Source organism: Pituophis catenifer, unplaced genomic scaffold (assembly GCF_029215685.1).
Source record: "Pituophis catenifer annectens isolate HBS135680 unplaced genomic scaffold, rPitCat1.0.hap2 SCAF_2, whole genome shotgun sequence".
Classification (NCBI taxonomy): Eukaryota; Metazoa; Chordata; class Lepidosauria; order Squamata; family Colubridae; genus Pituophis; species Pituophis catenifer.
Genome location: NW_027256882.1, coordinates 290,023,444 through 290,033,101, shown reverse-complemented (window position 1 = coordinate 290,033,101; position 9,658 = coordinate 290,023,444).

The window sequence follows — 9,658 nt, the reverse complement described above, 5'->3', positions numbered from 1 at the left end:
AATGAAAAGAAGGACTAGGGTTGACATGATAGCAGTATTCCAGTATTTGAGGGGCTACCACAAAGAAGAGGGGATCAATTTATTTTCCAAAGCACCAGAAGGCAAAACAAGAAACAATGGATGGAAACTAACCAAGGAGAGAAGCAAACTGGAATTGAGGAGAAACTTCCCAACAGTGATGACAATTAACCAGTGGAATAGCTTGCCACCAGAAATTGTGGGTGCTCCATCACTGGAGGTTTTTAAGAAGAGACTGGACAGTCACTTACCTGAAATGGTATAAGGTCTCCTGCTGAGCAGGGGGCTGGACTAGAAGACCTCCAAGGTCTCTCCCAGCTCTCTTCTGATGGATTGAGTCTATCTACTCATTCGTGTTTTTATTACGGGCTTCACTTCTGGTTGAAGTTTAGATATGTTTTAACGCAACGCATCTTCATGGGAACTGTAGAATGGTTTGTAAAAGACTTTCTTCTGACAAATTGCTTAACGCGTTGTAAGCCGCCCTGAGTCTCCGGAGAAGGGCGGCATATAAATCAAATTTAAAAAAAAATAATACTTGGTTAGTTGTTGTTTTTTTTTAAATGCCAGACAAAGTTCAGCTTCTTCTTTCAAAGAGACAGTTCACATTTATTTATTTATTTATTTATTTATTTATTTATTTATTTATTTATTTATTTATTTTTGATATTTCTGCCCAAATCAAAATGATCCGGAGGTTGCCAGTGAGCCTGAAGTGAGAATTGAAACATTAAACAGATGGGGGAAAAAAAAATCTTTTATATGCATGAAATGCTCCTGCAGAACTACTGTATCCGTGCCCTGGGATTCATTACAGCTCAGATATTCTCTCTATCAAAGACAGCTGATGATTACAGGGAGTGGGTTTATTTTATTTGGCCCTTCTTTAATGTTGCTCAAATGAAATGAAATTGTCATAATGATGCAAATCGTATTTGGCAAGGAATAGTCTTTAAACGTCACTGCATAGGAGGGGGGAAAAATCCATGTTATGTCCTAATGCAGTGTATAAGAGTTGAAAGTTTATCTTGGTCAACTGGCCCAAAATCACCCAAATGGGACTAGAACTCACAATCTCCTGGTGCCTGATGCAAAGTCACCCAGCTGGCTTTCATTCCTAAGGTGGGACTAGAACTCATAGTCTCCTGGTGTCTGATGCAAAGTCACCCAGCTAGTTTTCATTCCTAAACTGGGACTAGAACTCACAGTCTCCTGGTGCCTGATGCAAAGTCACCCAGCTAGTTTTCATTCCTAAGGTGGGACTAGAACTCACAGTCTCCTGGTGCCTGATGCAGTCACCCAGCTAGTTTTCATTCCTAAGGTGGGACTAGAACTCACAGTCTCCTGGTGCCTGATGCAAAGTCACCCAGCTAGTTTTCATTCCTAAGGTGGGACTAGAACTCACAGTCTCCTGGTGCCTGATGCAAAGTCACCCAGCTAGTTTTCATTCCTAAAATGGGACTAGAACTTACAGTCTCCTGGTGCCTGATGCAAAGTCACCCAGCTGGCTTTCATTTCTAAAGTGGGACTAGAACTCACAGTATCCTGGTGTCTAAGGCATGTCTAGAACTCACTGTCTCCTGGTGATTGGCCTAAACTCACTCAGTTGGCCTTCATGTCTAAGGTGGGACTAGAAATCATAGTCTCCTGGTGCCTGATCCAAAGTCACCCAGCTGGCTTTCATTCCTAAATTGGGAGTGGAATTCACAGTATCCTGGTGACTGACCCAAAATCATCCACCTGGATTTAGTGTCTAAGGCAGGTTTATAACTCACAGTCTCCTGGTGATTGGCCCAAACTCACCCAGTTGGCCTTCATGTCTAAGGTGGGACTAGAACTCACAGTCTCCTGGTAATTGATCCAAAGTCATCCAATCAGATTTCATGTCTAAGGCAAGTCTAGAACTCACTGTCTAATGGTATTTGACCCAAAGTCACCCAGTTTTCACATCTAAGGTGGATCTAGAATTCACCATTCCCTAGTGATTGGCCCAAAATCACTCAGCCAGCTTTTGTGCCTAAAACTGAACTAGAACTTATGTGTCTCCTAGTTTGTAGTCTGGTGCCTTAACCATTAGATCAAACTGGTATTCCTAGAGTCGGTTGGTTCATATGCAAGGCATATGGAAGGAGTTGCAATGAAATATGAATTTGCAATGCCATACATTAGCTTCCCGCGAAGTAAAACCCCAGTTGCAGAATTAAGGGATACACCACTAGTATTGTGGCCCGTCAGCGGCCTGTACAGCTAGTAGCTGATTCGGACAGCGAGGAGGCTGGTGTGGTGCTGCGCCAGCAGCCTGTGCAGTTGGCACTTGAGTCAGACAATGAGGAGGCTGGAGAAGATGTGGTCCCAGAGGCAGGGATTCAGCCAGGGCCTTCAGAACCTCCAGAAGCTCCTATAAGTGAAGAGGAAGAAGAGGAGGAGCCTCTTCTCGATGCACAGGCGCGCAGAGCTGCCAAAAGGCAGGAGTGGCTCCTTAGGAGGAGGTCTCCTCGAGAGTAAGGCTTGGGGCCAATTGGCCACTCCCTTAGCTTATTTAAGGAAGGACGATGACCGAGGAAATTTGCAGGGAACAACTTTGTTCACTCTCCTTTGCGTCTGGATCTTAGTTCTCTTATCAGTTTCCTGAAAATTGCTTCTTGGGCTTTCTGCCAACCATAATAAGATTACGATTATTTATTCTTTGGATTCTTGTAGGCTGTTAAGAAAGTTAATTAACAGCCTTTGTTTGAAAAAGACTGATTTAATTTAGTAAACTAAGGTTTGTACAGACTTTGTGTGTGCTGCGTTCTTTGGGGTCTGTATACATGGGAATATGTAATATGGTTACATATTAGTTGAAGTCAAAAAAACAGGATAACAGTGTTGGAAGGGTCCTTGGAGGTCTTCTAGTCCAATTTTATGCTCAAGAAGGAGACCCTATACTGTTTCAGACAAATGATCTCTTTTTAAAAAATCTCCAGTGATGGAGCACTTACAACCTCTGAAGGCAATCCTTCCACTGATTAATTGTTCTCAGTCTCAGGAAATTTCTCTTTAGTTCTAGGTTGCTTCTCTCCTGGATTAGTTTCCATCAGTTGCTTCTTGCTCTGCCTTCAAGAGCTTTGGAGAATAGGTTGACCCACCCTCTTCTCTGTGGCAGCCCCTTAGAAAATTGGAAGATGATTATTATGTCACCCCTAATCCTTCTTTTCACTAGACTAGATTTACTCAATCCCTGCAACCGTTCTTCATATGTTTTACCCAGGGGTGGGCTTCAAAAATTTCAGCAAGGGGTTCTCTGCCCACGTAGGGTTGCCAGGTGTCCACTATTTGAGCGGACAGTCCACTTTTTTCACATTATGTTCACTATTTTTTTTCACAAAATAGTGGACATTTTTTTTATTTGAAAGCTTTATGATGAAATGGTACGTAATCTAAAACTGTACAGTCTAAGAGAATAAGGATAGGAGAATCGCGTTTTTTTTTTTTTTTCATAAGTTACTGAAACTGTTCCAGTATTGTGCATCAATTCCGGTATCAAATGCAAACGTTGAACGAATTTTCAGCATCATGGGAAATTTGTGGACTGACGAACGTAACCGACTGCTTGTACCATCAGTTCGAAGTGAAGTTTGTATATTTTTTAATATTTCTCAACATTGTACTGAAATTAAAGAATTATTCCTTAAACACAAAGAATTGATCAAAGCTGTGCAGTCAAATAAAAAATACACACGACAGCAAAGTAAAATGTAATTTAATATTTTACATATTATTATAATATATTTGATGTTTTGAATTTTAAGTAAAGTTTTGAAGAGATTATTTTAATACGTGTTAAAATGTTTGTAAGAAAATATATAATTTAATTGTAATTTTTTATTTATTTTTTTACTACTTAACCCCCCCCCCCCCCCCGCTTGTCCGCTATTTTTTGGAAGCAGACCTGGCAACCCTACTGCCCAGTTGCTGGGTGGGCGTGGCCATGGTGGACGTGGCCTAGTCGGCCTCCTGCACCACAATGGTGGGGGGCATTTTTGCCCTCCCCTGGCTCCGGAGGTTTTTCTTGAGCCTCCGGGAGGGTGAGAACGGCTTCCCCAGGCTCCGGAGGGTCTCTGGAGGTTGGAAATGGGCCCGTTTCCGGCCTTCCCAAACTTCTGGGAGGCCTGTTTTTTGCCCTCCCCGAGCCTCCATGCATGCCCTGCACTTACCTGCATCCAAAACGGGCTGTGTGGGGACTCCTGGGAGGGGAGGGGTGGGGTGGGCAGGGCCAGTCAGGAGTGGGATTTGGAGGTTCTCCGAACTGCACAGAATCTTAGCTAGAGGTTCTCCCGAACCTCTATGAACCCCCAGCAGCTTACCTCTGATTTTACCCTCCAGCCTGCTAATCATCTTCGTTGCTCTTCTCTGCACTCTTTCCAGAGTCTCAACATCTTTTTTTTTTTTAAATATCGTAGCAAGCCAAACTGGAGGCATTATTCCAGGTGTGGTCCGACCAAGGCATTGAAGGGAAACAATAATAAGGATATAATAAATAATACTAGAATATGATATACTGGTATACTAGATTCTGTAACCATTAGGTTCCTGTAATACATATATGCCTTTGTATCACACATATTATGTATATTTGTATCTCCTGTAACAAACATATTTGTTATTAGGCCTCTGTAATGTATCTGGTATTTGTCAAACGTATGTCCCTGCCATTTGACCTGAACTCATATCAATCTATCTAAAAGCATGGTCCGTTATCTCAGTTGAAACTACAGCCATCAACAAAGGGATAATTTACACCTCAGCCCTAATTTATGTTTGATCTGGATAAGATCTTGTCTTCCAGAGCCAGGGGCCAAAGTGGCCAATTGAGTAAACAAAGAAATGCTCAAGATGACTAATTGGGAAGTTTCTATTCCCTCTTGCAGGGCAACAAGGAATATACCAACCTAAATTAGGAGGCCAGAATTGGGTACTAAACTGACGTCTCTGAGGGTATAAAAGGACGCCATACCTTCCCCAAGGGGTGGCTATCTCCTCGCATGCATTGTATCTGTATGTTCTGGATATAGTTCCACCCAGTATTTTGTTTTTGGCCATAAATAAAATCTGTTTTTTTTTTTTTGCAAGCCTCGTCTTGAGTCTCTCTCTTTGGCATTCTGGTGACTCAAGTGTATTTTGGGACCTTACAGCATTCTCAAATGGTATTAATACTTCCCATGCTCTTGATTCAAACCCTTTTTAATTCTATCCATTCCCTGAAGGAACGAAGAGGGAAAACCTCTTAGAAAGCACATAAAGGGGGGGGGCCACTCCCCGAGTTAAAGAAGGCCTCCTCCTAAACATTTGCCAAATCATACCGAGTTAATTTAAAACCTTGTTCTTTTCTCCTTGCAGATGATGGATGGATACCTTTTTATGGTTAGCCCAACGGATAACAAACTGTCTGGAGCTGCAAGAACGAAACGTATAACTTTTTCTGCTGAGGAAACACACTAAAACATCAGCTGTCTCTATCTTATCTCAGGAAAAAGTACACCAACCTGCAGTCTTTTTATTGAGGTGTGTGTGTCATATTTTTCATCCAGCATGACTGACAGGTATATTGCATGCTTATTTATGGGACGTCGGTAACGGGCAACAGCTGCCTTGGTCTTGTAACCGTGCGTTGCGGCATTTCAAATGCAACAGAGTTCGGAGGAATAAAACGCCCTCAACAAGATACAGAAGAGCTGCTGCTTTCTTGATATTCGGAGAGAGAAAAATGATGGAGAGTCTGTGGGTTGCCTCTAGATAGAATATTTAGCACACAAAAACTCCGTGGGGGAAAATGTGGCTGTTTATAACTGAGATTCCAGCTAAGCGCATTAGGGCAAGAATAGAAGTATTATCACCTTTCTGGGGATTGTTTCCATAGGCATCCAGGGAGGGAGGAAAAAAAATGAACCATGAATTTTTTTGGGGGGGAGGATATAGGAGCATGTTAAAAGTCTATGGAGATATTGGGGGGAATATATAGGAGCTTGTTCTACCATGCCCTCTTTTTGCAACGCTGCAAAACTTGGAATCAAAGACAGAATGGCGGTTTCCCCACTTTAAAAAATTGCAAGGAAGGAAGGAAGGAAGGAAGGAAGGAAGGAAGGAAGGAAGGAAGGAAGGAAGGAAACAGAGGGAAGGAAGAAAAGAAGAAAGGGAGGAAAGAGGGAAAGAAGAATAGGAAGGAAGGAAGGAAAGCAGGGAGGGAGGGAGGAAGAAAGAGAGGAAACAGAGATAAAGAAGAAAAGGGAGGGAGGGAGGAAATGGAGGGAAAGAAGAAAAGAAGGAAGGAAACAGAGGTAAAGAAGGAAAGGGAGGGAGGGAGGAAATGGAGGGAAAGAAGAAAAGAAGGAAGGAAACAGAGGTAAAGAAGAAAAGGAAAGGAAGGAAGGAAATGGAAAGAAAGAAGAAAAGAAGAAAGGGAGGAAACAGAGGCAAAGAAGAAAAGGAAGGAAGAAGAAGGGAGGGAGGGAGCGAGGAAGGAAGGAAGGAAGGAAAAAAGGGGGCTGAGGATGGGAGGGAAGGAAGAAAGGAAAGAGGGAGGGTGGGAGGGCTAGAAAAATCCAAGATGCTGAAAGCTTTTGATTGATTGTTTGAGTCCTTTGTAAGATTTATAACCTGCCCATCTGAACAATATTTTAAGAGACAAGTTACGTGCAAATACTGGTAGCTTTTATTGGAATAAGAATATTTATGCTGGCAAATTTGCATTTTAAAACTGCATATGGAAAGTGAAAGTTCAAAGAATGAAAGAAGGAAGAGGTTGTTGTTGTTGTTTTGTTGTTGTTTTTTAAGATACCTAAATTAGGAAAGGTACGTTGAAGCTTAAACTTGTTGTCTGGTATTGCAAATGTAGAATGTTCTGAAAATTTTATGAACAGCTTTAGGGGGTAAAATGTGAATAGCTATCTGTACTGAATATTTAATTTTTTAAAATGCTTTTTGCCATCTAGGGCAATTAGGCCTCATGTTTAAATCTGAATCAGATGGATTTGGGCTCCCTTTTTCCTGAAACTTGGATTATTTTCATTCAAACAATGTCTCTTATTATACATATTATATTATCATTATAAGAATGTCTTCAATTCCTTCCTCCTTCCTCCTTCCTGTCTCTCCTTCCTCCCTCCCTCCCTCCCTCCTTCCTGTCTCTCCTTCCTCACTCTCTCCTTCCTTCCTTCCTTCCCTTTCCCTCCCAAATGTCTTTCTTTCCTTCCTTCTTTCTTTCTTTCCTTCTTTCTTTCCTCCCTCCCTCCTGTCTTCCCTCCCTCCCTCCTTCCTATCTCTCCTTCCTCACTCTCTCCTTCCTGTCTCTCTTTCCTTCCTTCCTTTCTTTCTTCCTTCCTTCCTTCCTTCCCTTTCCCTCCCAAATGTCTTTCTTTCTTCCTTTCCTCTCCTTCTTTCTTCCTTTCCTCTCCTTCCTTCTTTCTTTCTTTCCTTCTTTCTTTCCTCCCTCCCTCCTGTCTTCCCTCCCTCCCTCCTTCCTATCTCTCCTTCCTCACTCTCTCCTTCCTGTCTCTCTTTCCTTCCTTTTTTCCTTCCTTCCTTCCTTCCCTTTCCCTCCCAAATGTCTTTCTTTCTTCCTTTCCTCTCCTTCTTTCTTTCTTTCTTTCTTTCCTTCTTTCTTTCTTTCTTTCCTCCCTCCCTCCCTCTTGTCTTTCCTCCCTCTCTTTTTTCCTTTTTCTCTTTCTTTCTTTCTTTCTTTCTTTCCTTCCTTCCTCCCTCCCTCCCTCCCTCCCTCCCTCTTTCCTGTCTCTCTCTCCCTCCCTCCCTTCCTTCTCTATCCTTTCCAAATGTCTCTCTTTCCTTCCTTCCCCTCCTCCTCCTTCTTTTCCTTTTTCCTTCCTTCCTTCCTTCCTTCCTTCCTTCCTTCCTTCCTTCCTTCCTTCCTTCCTTCCTTCCTTCCTTCCTTCTTTCCTCCTTTCTAAGTTGAACAGAAGAGCAAAGTAAGATTTATTTATTTTTTTGCAGGAGATACTCTCAGGCAAGGCATATTCAACAGAGAGAGTGCTGAGTTATCAGCTCCTGCCAAGGGCGACCATGTATCTTACATTCCCAAAGCCAAATCAGATTTGACATTTCATTGCAAGACTGAGACATCTTGAATGTTAAGGGGTGTTGGGGGGGGAGAGAGGGGGCATCTCAAGACAGGAACATCCAATTTGGCAGAAATGATGCCTCCCTGAAAGTTTCCTTGTCCTAGTAATAAACAAGTAATTCAACATTTTCCCTGCTTTTTTTTAAAAAAAAATTCATGTTGACGAAAATCACCCAGCTTCCCAAGACATAGTTACTTAATAAAAGAGGGACATGCAATTTCTGTGGGAATCTTAAATCAAGGTCTACTCAATTCCACTCTCTTCTCTGTGATAAGCTGAGCCATTGTGCTGAGATGCTCAAGAAAAGAATACCTTTTTCTTGACTCCAGTTCTCTGTCATTTTCTTTCCTGCTTCCTCCATCATTATCATCATCATCATCATCATCATCATCATCATCATCATCATCTATTTGTTGTTGTTGTTAGTTGCGAAGTCGTGTCCATCCCATCACAACCCCATGGACAATGTTCCTCCAGGCCTTCCTGTCCTCTACCATCCCCCAGAGTCCATTTAATCTCACGCCGACTGCTTGAGTGACTCCATCCAGCCACCTCGTTCTCTGCCGTCCCGTTCTTCTTTTGCCCTCCATCTTTCCCAGCATTAGGCTCTTCTCCAGGGAGTCCTTCCTTCTCATTAGGTGGCCCAAGTATTTGAGTTTCATCTTCAGGATCTGGCCTTCTAAAGAGCAGCCAGGGTTGATCTCCTCTAGGACTGACCCACTGGGGGGTCAGGGTTGATATCCTCTGGGACTGATCAAAGTCCAGATATTGTTGTTGTTAGTTGTGAAGTCGTGTCTGACCCATCGTGACCCCATGGACAACGTTCCTCCAGGCCTTCCTGTCTTCTACCATCCTCTGGAGTCCATTTAAGCTCACGCCGACTGCTTCAGTGACTCCATCCAGCCTCCTCGTTTTCTGTCGTCCCCTTCTTCTTTTGCCCTCCATCTTTCCCAGCATTAGGCTCTTCTCCAGTGAGTCCTTCCTTCTCATTAGGTGGCCAAAGTATTTGAGTTTCCTCTTCAGGATCTGGCCTTCTAAAGAGCATCTATTACCGCTTTACAAAGCCTTAGTAAGATCACACTTGGAATACTGGATCCAGTTCTGGTCACCACAATATAAAAAAGATGTTGAGATTCTGGAAAGAATGCAGAGAAGAGCAACAAAGATTATCAAGGGGCTGGAGGCTAAAATATATGAGGAACAGTTGTGGGAATTGGGTATGTCTAGTCTAATGAAAAGAAGGACTAGGGGTGACATGATAGCAGTGTTATAATATTTGAGGGGCTCCTGCAAAAATGAGGGGCTCAAACTATTTTCCAAAGCACCAGAAGGCAAAACAAGAAACAATGGATGGAAACTAACCAAGGAGAGGAGCAACCTAGAACTTAAGGAGAAATTTCCTGATGATGAGCGCAATCAACCAATGGAACAGCTTGCCTTCAGAAGTTGTGGATGCTCCATCACTGGAGGCTTTCCAAAAGAGACTGGACAACCATTTCTCTGGAACAGTATAGGGTCTCCTGCAC